The sequence below is a fragment of the Mya arenaria genome, chromosome 14 (assembly GCF_026914265.1).
Source record: "Mya arenaria isolate MELC-2E11 chromosome 14, ASM2691426v1".
Taxonomy (NCBI): domain Eukaryota; kingdom Metazoa; phylum Mollusca; class Bivalvia; order Myida; family Myidae; genus Mya; species Mya arenaria.
Window position 1 is genome coordinate 3,538,836 of NC_069135.1, and position 18,111 is coordinate 3,556,946.

General features: G+C 36.8%; 1 protein-coding gene across 19 annotated transcripts in view; it reads right to left on the minus strand.

Annotated features, from left to right (window-relative positions):
* Nucleotides 1-18,111, minus strand: part of LOC128217307 (plasma membrane calcium-transporting ATPase 2-like) — a 132,728-nt gene that overhangs the window by 56,810 nt on the left and 57,807 nt on the right. Inside the window, exon 1 of one of the 19 annotated variants that reach the window (XM_052924371.1) lies at nt 14,667-14,685. The exons of 15 other annotated variants lie outside the window; for them this stretch is intronic. The gene's annotated coding sequence lies outside the window, so the exon portion shown is untranslated. Of the gene's footprint in view, nt 1-1,593; nt 1,613-1,784; nt 1,908-4,357; nt 4,622-14,666; nt 14,686-18,111 lie in introns of those variants that run through there. 3 more of the 19 variants (XM_052924367.1, XM_052924368.1, XM_052924369.1) reach the window with 3 other exon arrangements.

Below are 18,111 nucleotides of genomic sequence, written 5' to 3' on the forward strand. Positions count from 1 at the left end.
TTAGTAAACTGCTGAGCAAAAGAGAAAATAATCTAATTAATCCTTGATAGCTTTTCAAAGAATAGTTCATTTAACTGAGATAAATATTTGTAGGCATAAATGTTAAGAAAGCAGCTATTTAAGCAAAGAATTCAAAGATGCTCATCCAATTTCTGCAGAAAGACGTCACCACTCATAGTTCAAGGAATGAGGAAATCGTATATGCTAAACCAGGGCTTTTCTTATTATTAAGAAACAACATAGCAAAAAGCAAAACATTGCCTCACCATGCAAGGCTGTAGTAAATGCTATGACTATAATGGTTATCCATCAGAAAAAGACACAAATCAATGAAAAATCAACCAGTATCAAACAATTTCCAATCAAATAATTTCCGCCCTCCATTCTGCAATGAATGTTAGGTCATGGTTTCTTTCTACGCTATTAAATTCTAAGAAGTACTCCTAATTTCCTGTACAAGTTCCACTGATGTACCACTTCTAAGATTTATGTAATATTGTTGTTTCATACCAGCCCAGACTGACCAAACCGTACATGTATATACAGGTAGATTTGTATGGAAACCAGTCTTAGTTCTTAGAAAACTCAGCCCAATAGAGACAGCCTAATGGCTTGATCAATACTATGAAAACAATAGAATACTGATCAGTGCACAATCAAAGTGGCAGGAATCCATCAGTGATTAGCCCCCTGCTGAGAAAAACACATTCTTTGAACATATTTTCTGGCTTTAAATACCAGGTTGTACAGAGTAGGGCAGTGGCTAAAAGAGTAAGCAGGTTGTCTTCAGGAATAAGGCAGCTGTCTCCAGTCTGTTCAGGTCATCTACAAACTTGGGTGGTTTCTATCTAGTTTGTATGGAATCATTAATAATAATAATTTTTACATTCTATAAAATACAAGTCACAAATGCTGGTTGAAAAGGTATCACTGGCATCCAGAAGGATATTTTAACCTTTTTCCAGTCATTGAAATTAGACTTTTGGATGAATTTTTTTTTGAACAAGCCCTGCTATATAAAATTTCAGAATTTGATCATGCCAAGAAGACATTTTACCAGTGCAGGGCTTGTGTTAATTTCAACCACTGCTTTTCATTTCTGTTTTTTTCTCTATTGAGCATTAACAACCTACACCTGTGTCCCTTGTTTATGAATCTGCACCAAATATTGTTAAAAGCTTAATTGAAACTCACAGCATTTAATCAAAGATCAAAACAATGTTTCACTTGTAATGAAAAATAGCAGAAAATTGTTCTCAACTCCCAAAGGAGTAAGAATCAACATTAATAATCCTTTGTTTACTTCTTTGAAATACCAATGACCAGTTTTAAATGTCTTCTGTTTTTCAACTACAATACCTTAATTGGTTATAAATGATTACAAATTGTTACATTAATTATTGTTCTATTGAAATGGTGAGAATATAAAATCTATTGAGTGAAAGGAAACATCAGAATAAATGCATTAGCTGATCAGCCTATATTGCAACAAAATATTCTCCATTGACAATTCAAAACAGTTATTTTACTTTAAATTTCTGTGATGAAACTTTTCTATTTAGTAAAATTACAATACCAAATGACAATACTTACACAGTGGGCAATCAAAATCACATGTATTTTCTTACAAACACTCTTAAATGCCAACAAGAACATCTGAAAGAAATACCACAGCCAAAATGCTTATCAGTCCATCACAGAATCCATATTGTTGTGATTTCTCCCATATGATTAACAAGAGAGCAATTCTGATTAAAGCTCTTATAGAGACATCCAAAACATACCTGGGCAGAGGAATATTTATTTTTTCTTGCCATATGCTAGAATATTCGTCAGATATTCCAAGATGCTCTGCCAACTATCATCTCATCAACTAGAAACTTTCCAACACCTTTACCTCACTCCCGGCAGAATCTACATGGTTTAGAAAAGAAAATACATCCTGCCAGAACAACAATTGTTATATAAACAAATACCAGTTATTCTTATGTGTAATTTCATGTGAGGGTGCTTGACAAATAAAACCTTGTAGGCTGATCGGAGAAATGTTTTCTATTATGAAGTTTTCCCCGAAATTATATTCTCTGGAACTATAAGTACTCGCCTCAGAAATTTACATCATCCAAAAAAATGACAATATACAACTTCCATAATATTTCCTTCCATTCATCTAACAAGTGTATCAATAAGCAATCTGTGAGGAATGTCTTTCAAACAAGTGGACAGTTGTCAATAATTCCACAGATGAAATAATCGACTTTACAATCAGGCAAAAACATGCATGATTTGTTTTATTTTGTAAAGTTCACATTCAATTGAGCAATTACTTATAGTTGATTACCAAAATACAAAACAAAACCAATTATTATTAAAAATCAGTCAGCTATTTAATTTAAATGATGTCATAAGGTTAGTCTGAATAATAAAATCATAGCTATCATAGACAACTGGAAGCAGGATAACTATCAACTATGCCAGTGTAAACATGCAAAAACAGCTGCCAAGATCAGAGGGTAGATTTACCTGATTACAAATAATAAGGAAATGATACATTATGTAAAGACTAGATGGTCAAAGATAGATAAAATGTATCCATGGAAAAATAATCTGACCTTTCCAAGGGTTTTATGTGATACAGATGGCTATTTCTCTATCTTATCCACAAACCACAAAACTGACCTATCCAAGGGTTTTTATGTGCTACAGATGGCTATTTCTTTATTCTATCCACAAACCACAAAACTAGGCAAAATAATCATCTAACACTGGTCAAAAATATCCATACATTGCATTGATCGATTAAGAAACATTAAGGATTTATTTTAATTTCAATACTTCAATACTGCTTTATTCAGAAGGATTCATTTGACAGTATTTTTACCACTTTAATTACTGTGAGTCACAGGAAATTAATCTATTATTGCATAAATCATGGTCAATAGAACTTCAAAGCACACGTTCCAGAAACAGCTTGGTAAGCACTTAACTACTGCATAAATGTGTGTGATTTGTCCCCACACAGACATGGAAAATCATGAAAGATTCCACTCCACCCACGCAAACCATTAGAGAACATTAGTCAACAAAGCACTTTCCTGATAGGAACAACTATGACATAAATCACTGATACAGACAGCAATATTGCAAAATCAATTTGTTTATTACAATTTACACTCATCAGCAATATGTCAGAGCGTTTTGCTGAAATATTGAGTATGTGTGAAAAAAAAGCAGTATAATAAGGATGAACCATTACAACACTTCGAGTACATAAATGTCACACGATATATAATAATGCACAAAAATAACAACATGACTGCTGTCACAAAGGCAGCATGACTTTTTCACCGCTTTTAACCATAATTTCTAAGTCAAATAATAAAGAGGTATCCTTTGCATTACATGCAAGATGATAATCTGACTTGATAAGTTATCATGTATATGAGTACACCAATATAACACCATGTTTATTTGTGCACCAATATGACACCATGAATATGAGTACACCAATATAACACCATGTATACAAGTACACCAATATAACACCATGTATACGAGTACACCAATATAACATCATGTATACGAGTACACCAATATAACACCATGTATATGAGTACACCAATATAACACTATGTATACGAGTGCACCAATATAACACCATGTATATGAGTACACCAATATAACACTATGTATACGAGTGCACCAATATAACACCATGTATATGAGTACACCAATATAACACCATGTATACAAGTACACCAATATAACACCATGTATACAAGTACACCAATATAACACCATGTATACGAGTGCACCAATATAACACCATGTATACAAGTACACCAATATAACACCATGTATACGAGTACACCAATATAACACCATGTATACAAGTACACCAATATAACACCATGTATACAAGTACACCAATATGACACTATGTATATGAGTACACCAATATAACACCATGTATACAAGTACACCAATATAACACCATGTATACAAGTACACCAATATGACACCATGTATATGAGTACACCAATATAACACCATGTATACAAGTACACCAATATGACACTATGTATATGAGTACACCAATATAACACCATGCATACAAGTTCACCAATATAACACCATGTATACAAGTACACCAATATGACACCATGTATATGAGTACACCAATATAACACCATGTATACAAGTACACCAATATGACACCATGTATACGAGTACACCAATATAACACCATGTTTATTTGTGCACCAATATGACACCATGTATACGAGTGCACCATAAAAATATGAGCACAAGCATTGAAGCAGTATGAGTTCATAAAAAAGAAGGAGCACTAAATTACCTTTTTCAAAGTAAATTCCTCATTAAAACATGAATACATCAAAATCCCATTATAATCTCAAACAATTAATCCAGCTACTGCACTAGCACTTGAAAAAAATATCACTGAAGCCAAAAAAACTCCTATTATGCAATTCTACTTGCAATTTATGAGCCTTAAAATAAATGTATCCAAGTTCTCCCAATTTGTGTGTACTCATGTGAAAACACACAAGTTATGGCCAACCCACTACTTCAATCACAGAGAGTTACAAAACAACAATGAGATATCATAAAGCACAAACACACTAACTACTGAAACACTACCTAATCCTAACTATTCCACAATTATGCCAGAATATACCGGAACACTCACAGATCATAAGATATTCCTACAGGAATCAGAAACAGTAAGACTTGAATGTCAGAGCCAATAGGTATGAGAGGTGGGGGAGAAAATCCACAATTGATAATACAGTTGTAGTAGGTGCAGCTAAGGAACAGATTAAATCTCCCTCCGCTGATAACGCTGATGGGAAATACATGATGTGACCTTCAGTAGAACAATGGGCTTTTCCTGGAAGAAAGCATGCCAGATGTTGGTTGCTGAGACAAGCAAGGAAAGAGAAAACAGTATATCAACACCTTAATTATGAACTGGATTTCAAATCAAATGGTCATGCCTGTAGGCTTATACACCTACATGAGACTAAATGTGCCATTTGATTATTTGACCTTCCTTCACATAAATATAGTTGTTCACCACAAGGACCAGGCAAAAGGTGGCATTCCTTCATGTAAGCATAGTTGTTCACCACAAGTACTAGGTATAAGGCGACATTCCTTCATATGATCATAGTTGTTCACCACAAGTTCTAGGTATAAGGCGACATTCCTTCATATGATCATAGTTGTTCATCACAAGTACTAGGTATAAGGTGACATTCCTTCATATGATCATAGTTGTTCACCACAAGTTCTAGGTATAAGGTGACATTCCTTCATCTGAGCATAGTTGTTCACCACAAGTACTAGGTATAAGGCGACATTCCTTCATATGAGCATAGTTGTTCACCACAAGTTCTAGGTATAAGGTGACATTCCTTCATATGAGCATAGTTGTTCACCACAAGTTCTAGGTATAAGGTGACATTCCTTCATCTGAGCATAGTTGTTCACCACAAGTACTAGGTATAAGGTGACATTCCTTCATATGATCATAGTTGTTCACCACAAGTTCTAGGTATAAGGTGACATTCCTTCATATGAGCATAGTTGTTCACCACAAGTTCTAGGTATAAGGTGACATTCCTTCATATGATCATAGTTGTTTACCACAAGTACTAGGTATAAGGTGACATTCCTTCATGTGATCATAGTTGTTCATCACAAGTTCTAGGTATAAGGCGACATTCCTTCATATGATCATAGTTGTTCATCACAAGTACTAGGTATAAGGCGACATTCCTTCATATGATCATAGTTGTTCATCACAAGTACTAGGTATAAGGCGACATTCCTTCATATGACCATAGTTGTTCACCACAAGTACTAGGTATAAGGTGACATTCCTTCATATGATCATAGTTGTTCACCACAAGTACTAGGTATAAGGCGACATTCCTTCATATGACCATAGTTGTTCACCACAAGTACTAGGTATAAGGCGACATTCCTTCATATGATCATAGTTGTTCACCACAAGTACTAGGTATAAGGCGACATTCCTTCATATGACCATAGTTGTTCACCACAAGTACTAGGTATAAGGCGACATTCCTTCATATGATCATAGTTGTTCACCACAAGTTCTAGGTATAAGGTGACATTCCTTCATATGACCATAGTTGTTCACCACAAGTTCTAGGTATAAGGTGACATTCCTTCATATGATCATAGTTGTTCACCACAAGTTCTAGGTATAAGGCGACATTCCTTCATGTGATCATAGTTGTTCACCACAAGTACTAGGTATAAGGTGACATTCCTTCATGTGATCATAGTTGTTCACCACAAGTTCTAGGTATAAGGTGACATTCCTTCATATGATCATAGTTGTTCATCACAAGTTCTAGGTATAAGGTGACATTCCTTCATATGATCATAGTTGTTCATCACAAGTTCTAGGTATAAGGTGACATTCCTTCATGTGATCATAGTTGTTCACCACAAGTACTAGGTATAAGGCGACATTCCTTCATATGATCATAGTTGTTCATCACAAGTTCTAGGTATAAGGTGACATTCCTTCATATGATCATAGTTGTTCACCACAAGTACTAGGTATAAGGTGACATTCCTTCATATGATCATAGTTGTTCATCACAAGTACTAGGTATAAGGTGACATTCCTTCATATGATCATAGTTGTTCACCACAAGTTCTAGGTATAAGGTGACATTCCTTCATATGATCATAGTTGTTTACCACAAGTACTAGGTATAAGGTGACATTCCTTCATATGATCATAGTTGTTCATCACAAGTTCTAGGTATAAGGTGACATTCCTTCATGTGATCATAGTTGTTCACCACAAGTACTAGGTATAAGGCGACATTCCTTCATATGATCATAGTTGTTCATCACAAGTACTAGGTATAAGGCGACATTCCTTCATGTGATCATAGTTGTTCATCACAAGTTCTAGGTATAAGGTGACATTCCTTCATCTGAGCATAGTTGTTTACCACAAGTACTAGGTATAAGGCGACATTCCTTCATGTGATCATAGTTGTTCACCACAAGTTCTAGGTATAAGGTGACATTCCTTCATGTAAGCATAGTTGTTCACCACAAGTTCTAGGTATAAGGTGACATTCCTTCATATGATCATAGTTGTTCACCACAAGTACTAGGTATAAGGCGACATTCCTTCATGTAAGCATAGTTGTTCACCACAAGTACTAGGTATAAGGTGACATTCCTTCATGTGATCATAGTTGTTCACCACAAGTACTAGGTATAAGGCGACATTCCTTCATATGATCATAGTTGTTCATCACAAGTACTAGGTATAAGGCGACATTCCTTCATATGATCATAGTTGTTCACCACAAGTACTAGGTATAAGGCGACATTCCTTCATATGATCATAGTTGTTCACCACAAGTACTAGGTATAAGGTGACATTCCTTCATGTGATCATAGTTGTTCACCACAAGTTCTAGGTATAAGGTGACATTCCTTCATGTAAGCATAGTTGTTCACCACAAGTACTAGGTATAAGGTGACATTCCTTCATGTGATCATAGTTGTTCACCACAAGTACTAGGTATAAGGTGGCATTCCTTCATGTAAGCATAGTTGTTCACCACAAGTACTAGGTATAAGGTGACATTCCTTCATGTGATCATAGTTGTTCACCACAAGTTCTAGGTATAAGGTGACATTCCTTCATATGATCATAGTTGTTCACCACAAGTTCTAGGTATAAGGCGACATTCCTTCATGTGATCATAGTTGTTCACCACAAGTACTAGGTATAAGGCGACATTCCTTCATATGAGCATAGTTGTTCACCACAAGTACTAGGTATAAGGTGACATTCCTTCATGTGATCATAGTTGTTCACCACAAGTTCTAGGTATAAGGTGACATTCCTTCATATGATCATAGTTGTTCACCACAAGTTCTAGGTATAAGGTGACATTCCTTCATGTGATCATAGTTGTTCACCACAAGTTCTAGGTATAAGGTGACATTCCTTCATCTGAGCATAGTTGTTTACTACAAGTACTAGGTATAAGGCGACATTCCTTCATGTGATCATAGTTGTTCACCACAAGTTCTAGGTATAAGGTGACATTCCTTCATGTAAGCATAGTTGTTCACCACAAGTTCTAGGTATAAGGTGACATTCCTTCATATGATCATAGTTGTTCACCACAAGTACTAGGTATAAGGCGACATTCCTTCATGTAAGCATAGTTGTTCACCACAAGTACTAGGTATAAGGTGACATTCCTTCATGTGATCATAGTTGTTCACCACAAGTACTAGGTATAAGGCGACATTCCTTCATATGATCATAGTTGTTCATCACAAGTACTAGGTATAAGGCGACATTCCTTCATATGATCATAGTTGTTCACCACAAGTACTAGGTATAAGGTGACATTCCTTCATGTGATCATAGTTGTTCACCACAAGTTCTAGGTATAAGGTGACATTCCTTCATGTAAGCATAGTTGTTCACCACAAGTACTAGGTATAAGGTGACATTCCTTCATGTGATCATAGTTGTTCACCACAAGTACTAGGTATAAGGTGACATTCCTTCATGTGATCATAGTTGTTCACCACAAGTACTAGGTATAAGGCGACATTCCTTCATGTGATCATAGTTGTTCACCACAAGTTCTAGGTATAAGGTGACATTCCTTCATGTAAGCATAGTTGTTCACCACAAGTTCTAGGTATAAGGTGACATTCCTTCATATGATCATAGTTGTTCACCACAAGTACTAGGTATAAGGCGACATTCCTTCATGTAAGCATAGTTGTTCACCACAAGTTCTAGGTATAAGGCGACATTCCTTCATATGATCATAGTTGTTCACCACAAGTACTAGGTATAAGGTGACATTCCTTCATGTGATCATAGTTGTTCACCACAAGTTCTAGGTATAAGGTGACATTCCTTCATGTAAGCATAGTTGTTCACCACAAGTACTAGGTATAAGGTGACATTCCTTCATGTGATCATAGTTGTTCACCACAAGTACTAGGTATAAGGTGGCATTCCTTCATGTAAGCATAGTTGTTCACCACAAGTACTAGGTATAAGGTGACATTCCTTCATGTGATCATAGTTGTTCACCACAAGTTCTAGGTATAAGGTGACATTCCTTCATATGATCATAGTTGTTCACCACAAGTTCTAGGTATAAGGCGACATTCCTTCATGTGATCATAGTTGTTCACCACAAGTACTAGGTATAAGGCGACATTCCTTCATATGAGCATAGTTGTTCACCACAAGTACTAGGTATAAGGTGACATTCCTTCATGTGATCATAGTTGTTCACCACAAGTTCTAGGTATAAGGTGACATTCCTTCATGTGATCATAGTTGTTCACCACAAGTACTAGGTATAAGGTGACATTCCTTCATATGATCATAGTTGTTCACCACAAGTTCTAGGTATAAGGTGACATTCCTTCATGTGATCATAGTTGTTCACCACAAGTTCTAGGTATAAGGCGACATTCCTTCATATGATCATAGTTGTTCACCACAAGTTCTAGGTATAAGGCGACATTCCTTCATGTAAGCATAGTTGTTCACCACAAGTTCTAGGTATAAGGCGACATTCCTTCATATGATCATAGTTGTTCACCACAAGTTCTAGGTATAAGGCGACATTCCTTCATGTAAGCATAGTTGTTCACCACAAGTACTAGGTATAAGGTGACATTCCTTCATGTGATCATAGTTGTTCACCACAAGTACTAGGTATAAGGTGGCATTCCTTCATGTAAGCATAGTTGTTCACCACAAGTACTAGGTATAAGGTGACATTCCTTCATGTGATCATAGTTGTTCACCACAAGTTCTAGGTATAAGGCGACATTCCTTCATATGATCATAGTTGTTCACCACAAGTTCTAGGTATAAGGTGACATTCCTTCATGTAAGCATAGTTGTTCACCACAAGTACTAGGTATAAGGCGACATTCCTTCATATGATCATAGTTGTTCACCACAAGTTCTAGGTATAAGGCGACATTCCTTCATATGATCATAGTTGTTCACCACAAGTTCTAGGTATAAGGTGGCATTCCTTCATGTAAGCATAGTTGTTCACCACAAGTACTAGGTATAAGGTGACATTCCTTCATGTGATCATAGTTGTTCACCACAAGTTCTAGGTATAAGGCGACATTCCTTCATGTGATCATAGTTGTTCACCACAAGTTCTAGGTATAAGGTGACATTCCTTCATGTGATCATAGTTGTTCATCACAAGTTCTAGGTATAAGGTGACATTCCTTCATATGATCATAGTTGTTCACCACAAGTTCTAGGTATAAGGCGACATTCCTTCATGTGATCATAGTTGTTCACCACAAGTACTAGGTATAAGGTGACATTCCTTCATATGATCATAGTTGTTCATCACAAGTACTAGGTATAAGGCGACATTCTTTCATGTAAGCATAGTTGTTCACCACAAGTACTAGGTATAAGGCGACATTCCTTCATATGATCATAGTTGTTCACCACAAGTACTAGGTATAAGGCGACATTCCTTCATATGATCATAGTTGTTTACCACAAGTTCTAGGTATAAGGTGACATTCCTTCATATGACCATAGTTGTTCACCACAAGTTCTAGGTATAAGGTGACATTCCTTCATATGATCATAGTTGTTCACCACAAGTACTAGGTATAAGGTGACATTCCTTCATGTGATCATAGTTGTTCACCACAAGTTCTAGGTATAAGGTGACATTCCTTCATGTGATCATAGTTGTTCACCACAAAGACCAGGTATAAGGTGACATTCCTTCATATGAGCATAGTTGTTCACCACAAGTTCTAGGTATAAGGTGACATTCCTTCATGTGATCATAGTTGTTCACCACAAGTTCTAGGTATAAGGCGACATTCCTTCATATGAGCATAGTTGTTCACCACAAGTTCTAGGTATAAGGCGACATTCCTTCATGTGAGCATAGTTGTTCACCACAAGTTCTAGGTATAAGGCGACATTCCTTCATGTGATCATAGTTGTTCACCACAAGTTCTAGGTATAAGGTGACATTCCTTCATATGATCATAGTTGTTCATCACAAGTACTAGGTATAAGGTGACATTCCTTCATGTGAGCATAGTTGTTCACCACAAGTTCTAGGTATAAGGTGACATTCCTTCATGTGATCATAGTTGTTCACCACAAGTACTAGGTATAAGGTGACATTCCTTCATGTGATCATAGTTGTTCACCACAAGACCAGGTATAAGGTGACATTCCTTCATCTGAGCATAGTTGTTCACCACAAGTACTAGGTATAAGGTGACATTCCTTCATGTGATCATAGTTGTTCACCACAAGTACTAGGTATAAGGTGACATTCCTTCATGTGAGCATAGTTGTTCACCACAAGTTCTAGGTATAAGGTGACATTCCTTCATATGATCATAGTTGTTCACCACAAGTACTAGGTATAAGGTGACATTCCTTCATGTGAGCATAGTTGTTCACCACAAGTTCTAGGTATAAGGTGACATTCCTTCATATGAGCATAGTTGTTTACCACAAGTTCTAGGTATAAGGTGACATTCCTTCATATGATCATAGTTGTTCACCACAAGTTCTAGGTATAAGGTGACATTCCTTCATATGATCATAGTTGTTCACCACAAGTTCTAGGTATAAGGTGACATTCCTTCATGTGATCATAGTTGTTCACCACAAGTTCTAGGTATAAGGTGACATTCCTTCATATGATCATAGTTGTTCATCACAAGTACTAGGTATAAGGTGACATTCCTTCATGTGATCATAGTTGTTCACCACAAGTTCTAGGTATAAGGTGACATTCCTTCATATGATCATAGTTGTTCATCACAAGTACTAGGTATAAGGTGACATTCCTTCATGTGATCATAGTTGTTCACCACAAGTTCTAGGTATAAGGTGACATTCCTTCATATGACCATAGTTGTTCACCACAAGTTCTAGGTATAAGGCGACATTCCTTCATGTGATCATAGTTGTTCACCACAAGTTCTAGGTATAAGGCGACATTCCTTCATATGAGCATAGTTGTTCACCACAAGTACTAGGTATAAGGTGACATTCCTTCATGTGATCATAGTTGTTCACCACAAGTTCTAGGTATAAGGTGACATTCCTTCATATGATCATAGTTGTTCATCACAAGTTCTAGGTATAAGGTGACATTCCTTCATATGATCATAGTTGTTCATCACAAGTTCTACGTATAAGGTGACATTCCTTCATGTGATCATAGTTGTTCACCACAAGTACTAGGTATAAGGTGACATTCCTTCATATGATCATAGTTGTTCATCACAAGTACTAGGTATAAGGTGACATTCCTTCATGTGAGCATAGTTGTTCACCACAAAGACCAGGTATAAGGTGACATTCCTTCATATGAGCATAGTTGTTCATCACAAGTACTAGGTATAAGGTGACATTCCTTCATGTGAGCATAGTTGTTCACCACAAAGACCAGGTATAAGGTGACATTCCTTCATGTGAGCATAGTTGTTCAACACAAAGACTAGGTATAAGGTGACATTCCTTCATGTGAGCATAGTTGTTCAACACAAAGACTAGGTATAAGGTGACATTCCTTCATATGATCATAGTTGTTCATCACAAGTACTAGGTATAAGGTGACATTTCTTCATATGAGCATAGTTGTTTACCACAAGTACTAGGTATAAGGTGACATTCCTTCATATGAGCATAGTTGTTCACCACAAGTTCTAGGTATAAGGCGACATTCCTTCATATGAGCATAGTTGTTTACCACAAGTACTAGGTATAAGGTGACATTCCTTCATATGAGCATAGTTGTTTACCACAAGTACTAGGTATAAGGTGACATTCCTTCATATGAGCATAGTTGTTCACCACAAGTTCTAGGTATAAGGCGACATTCCTTCATATGAGCATAGTTGTTTACCACAAGTACTAGGTATAAGGCGACATTCCTTCATATGAGCATAGTTGTTTACCACAAGTACTAGGTATAAGGTGACATTCCTTCATATGAGCATAGTTGTTCACCACAAGTTCTAGGTATAAGGCGACATTCCTTCATATGAGCATAGTTGTTTACCACAAGTACTAGGTATAAGGTGACATTCCTTCATATGAGCATAGTTGTTCAACACAAGTACTAGGTATAAGGTGACATTTCTTCATGTGAGCATAGTTGTTCACCACAAGTACTAGGTATAAGGCGACATTTCTTCATATGAGCATAGTTGTTCAACACAAGTACTAGGTATAAGGCGACATTCCTTCATATGATCATAGTTGTTCATCACAAGTACTAGGTATAAGGTGACATTCCTTCATGTGAGCATAGTTGTTCACCACAAAGACCAGGTATAAGGTGACATTCCTTCGTATGAGCATAGTTGTTCACCACAAGGACCAGGTAAAGGTGACATTCCTTCATGTGAGCATAGCTGTTAACCACAAGGATCAGGTATAAGGTGACATTCCTTCGTATGATCATAGTTGTTCATCACAAGTACTAGGTATAAGGTGACATTCCTTCATGTGAGCATAGTTGTTCACCACAAAGACCAGGCAAAAAATGGCATTCCTTCATGTGAGCGTAGTTGTTCACCACAAGTACTAGGTATAAGGTGACATTCCTTCATATGATCATAGTTGATTACCACAAGTACTAGGTATAAGGTGACATTCCTTCATATGATATTAATTGTTAATCACAAGAACCAGGTTAAGGTGACATTCCTTCATATTATAATAGTTGTTTATCACACGGTACTGGCATAAAGTTACATTTCTTCATATAATAATAATAGCTGTTGATCATTTTTCATACCATCAGTTTGTGATAGCACATAAATGTACAATCAAGTTATCAAGTATTGACTAAAACATTCTGTATCTTATATATAGCTCATATCTACTCAAATGGGATCAATGGACAGATTCTGATTTTATCGTTTACGAAGTTGTTGACTTTATGGTTTAGAAGACAAACAATAACTTTAACCTTATATATCAAATTAAACTAACTACATGGCTAACAAATGCTCCATCAGTAGATTTTTATCCACTAAACCAAACAAAAGCTTACTGAGTTCAGCAATAGACCTGGTAGGACATATTTAAGCCAAACAAACTACATAATTATGATCGTCATCAGTTATTTTATGCGGATGATGCATCACAGCTCCAGAATTGAGTCAAGATGACACAAGTGTCACTTATACCACTACTCGCTCAAAAGTAAGACCGCACATGTCTTGTCCAGTAATTAAAGTGCGAAAAATCTCATATCTTAAGGGGAGGGAGTTATAGTCAAGTCAACATCTTCGCATTAATTCATGGACATTTCTCTTTGCACTGAAAATAAATGGTGCATGGTTCCGAGGCAAAATAGTACAATGTACTAAAAAAAAAATCCTAACAATGAGCTTGTTAAATTATACAAGGATCAATGACCACAATGACTGGAGAATGTTAGTGTACAATTATATATAAGCATTGCTGAACAGAGGCAATGTGAAATCTTTTAATGTATCAGATCATTGCTCACATGGGAATACAGCCCATAGCTATTTGCAAGCTCACAGAAAAATATTACCTAGATATTTTTGCATTCTTCTCTAACACGTAATTCCCAACTCAAAACCCAGTGTCTGCTACTTCCATCAAATAAATCCCACCTGTTGGTATGGCTGCACCAAGTTCAAGCCTCATTTAGAACTGTACCCAGTTCAAACAAACTTCAAAATCTGTATAACAATTAAAATAGAAACAAAAACGGTCATTAAAATTGTAATCTTTGGACCATTAAGGAAGATGCGCTTTGTGTTGCCAAACAGCACATTATGTCATTACAATAAGTGACTAATGCCACTTAAGATGAACAACAAGCCTGTGACAATGAACTTTGACTGTATAATGAAACACATGCTCAACCTACATTTGAAATCAAACTAAAAACAACAACAATGGAATGCCAATGCTTGTCCACTTTGTCGACAGGGGCAAAACTCAACACGTAATTTAGCCACAGTGATTGGACTTGTAACACGTGACTTTGTATACTAGTATTGTCAACATGTGCACTGTTTCATACTGGCAATCTTTTTTTAATTATGATCTTTATATTGATTAAAATACAATAATACTCTGGCTTGGGGGGTAATAGTTATCAAACGATTTCCTCATGTTTAAATAGGATATACTGAACGCCATTACAATGTTACTTCACTCAATTATGTATTCGGTGGATATATAGATAGTTTACATTACGTAAGATACAGAAAAAAAGCAATCTGATACATTTCCCACCCATCCCAACCTATTTTTATTATTGAGACATTTCATGTTCATTCCTCGATCTATAAGCATAATGTCTCATGGCTCTGTGCTGGGCACCTGGATCTATAAGCATAATGTCTCATTGCTCTGTGCTGGGCACCTGGATCTATAAGCGTAATGTCTCATGACTCTGTGCTGGGCACCTGGATCTATAAGCGTAATGTCTCATGGCTCTGTGCTGGGCACCTGGATCTATAAGCATAATGTCTCATGACTCTGTGCTGGGCACCTGGATCTATAAGCGTAATGTCTCATGGCTCTGTGCTGGGCACCTGGATCTATAAGCATAATGTCTCATGACTCTGTGCTGGGCACCTGGATATATAAGCATAATGTCTCATGGCTCTGTGCTGGGCACCTGGATCTATAAGCATAATGTCTCATGACTCTGTGCTGGGCACCTGGATCTATAAGCGTAATGTCTCATGACTCTGTGCTGGGCACCTGGATCTATAAGCATAATGTCTCATGGCTCTGTGCTAGGCACCTGGATCTATAAGCATAATGTCTCATGGCTCTGTGCTGGGCACCTGGATCTATAAGCATAATGTCTCATGGCTCTGTGCTGGGCACCTGGATCTATAAGCATAATGTCTCATGGCTCTGTGCTGGGCACCTGGATCTATAAGCATAATGTCTCATGGCTCTGTGCTGGGCACCTAGATCTATAAGCATAATGTCTCATGACTCTGTGCTGGGCAGCTGTTTTTGGGCCCTTGAAGCAACACTCTGGTTTTTGTTCTTTTATAATATGAAAACTTATGAAAGGGTTTATTTCAATTAGAATTGCCTTATTTGGTACCTGAGTCTTTATGGAAGCAGATGTGTGATCTTGGGTGAATACCACAGGAATGGTGGATGGCACATTAGATATTCTTTTACTTTGCTGCTTCAACCATGATGAGAATCTCAGGAAAATATCCAATTAATATGTTGAAATGCTCCATCAAAAGCATATCCTTACAAGTTTGTGTTGTTTTCTATTGTAAGATTAGTGAATAATTGATTTACTAACAAATTAATTGAGAAGTAACAGTTTACTTTGACATCCATGTGTTATAGTTATATCATCTCATACAACAAATCTTTTAATATAAAGTCAATAGCATTTTGTATAATACTTACATAATATAAACAGCACCCTTAGGCCAAGAAAATACTTATCATTTTTTGTTAATTAGTATGCACTACCTAAAATGAATTATCTTTATAAATTCCTCCTATTTCATAACAAGAATATCAAACAAACAATGTAACAGCTATGGAAACAGTGTGGGAATGCCTCTTAAAAGCTATTTATCAGATTAACCAACCCTTTATATTATGAAATTCCATTTGATGTGATAATTAACATGATTCCAAAATGAGCAACCAGATGCCAGTGGGAGTATTAGGTTGGAATCAAGGCATATCAAGAGCTGGGAGCTCCAGAATGCTCATTGAGGACAATTTTCTGAGAAGCAAAAGTGAAAATAGAACAATATTTGATGTGTGATTCATGAAAATAACTTACTAAACCTCTTGGCAGTACAGATGCCCATGCTGTGTAACCTTACAAAATCTCTTGGCAGTACAGATGCCCATGCTGTGTAATCTTACAAAACCTCTTGGCAGTACAGATGCCCATGCTGTGTAACCTTACAAAACCTCTTGGCAGTACGGATGCCCATGCTGTGTAACCTTACAAAACCTCTTGGCAGTACGGATGCCCATGCTGTGTAATCTTACAAAACCTCTTGGCAGTACAGATGCCCATGCTGTGTAACCTTACAAAACCTCTTGGCAGTACAGATGCCCATGCTGTGTAATCTTACAAAACCTCTTGGCAGTACAGATGCCAATGTTGTGTAACCTTACAAAACCTCTTGGCAGTACAAATGCCCATGCTATGTAACCTTACAAAACCTCTTGGCAGTACAGATGCCCATGCTGTGTAATCTTACAAAATCTCTTGGCAGTGCAGAAGCCAATGTTGTGTGACCTCACAAAACCTCTTGGCAGAACGGAAGTTAATGTTATGTGACATTACAAAACCTCTTGGCAGTACGGAAGCCAATGTTATGTGACATTACAAAACCTCTTGGCAGTGCAGAAGCCAATGTTGTGTGACCATACAAAACCTCTTGGCAGAACGGAAGTCAATGTTATGTGACATTACAAAACCTCTTGGCAGTGCAGAAGCCATTGTTATGTGACATTACAAAACCTCTTGGCAGTACAGAATTCTAAGTTATGTGACATTACAAAACCTCTCGGCAGTACAGAAGCCCATGCTGTGTGACATAACAAAACCTCTTGGCAGTACAGATGCCAATGTTGTGTGACATTACAAAATCCCTTGGAAGTGCAACAGCCAATGTTGTGTATTATTAGCCAATGTTGTGTATTATTACTAAACACCTTGACCATGCAGTAGTAAATTATTGTCAACATTGCGGTGTGGAACTTCTTATTGACTCTGAAACATCAGTTTCTTTAATACATAGAACGCATCTTTATCTGCTTGGAAATTATGACGAGATATAATAACGCTACAACAGCTTACAAATCATACGTCAAAAGAACAGACACATTAATTCATATTTTTGACAAATTAAGCAAAAGCCTGACGATTCTCTATTCCGGCAGGCAACATGGTCTAAAACCATACATCAGTATGCCATGAAACTGGGGCATTGCAGCAATCAAGGTGTTGCTGAATA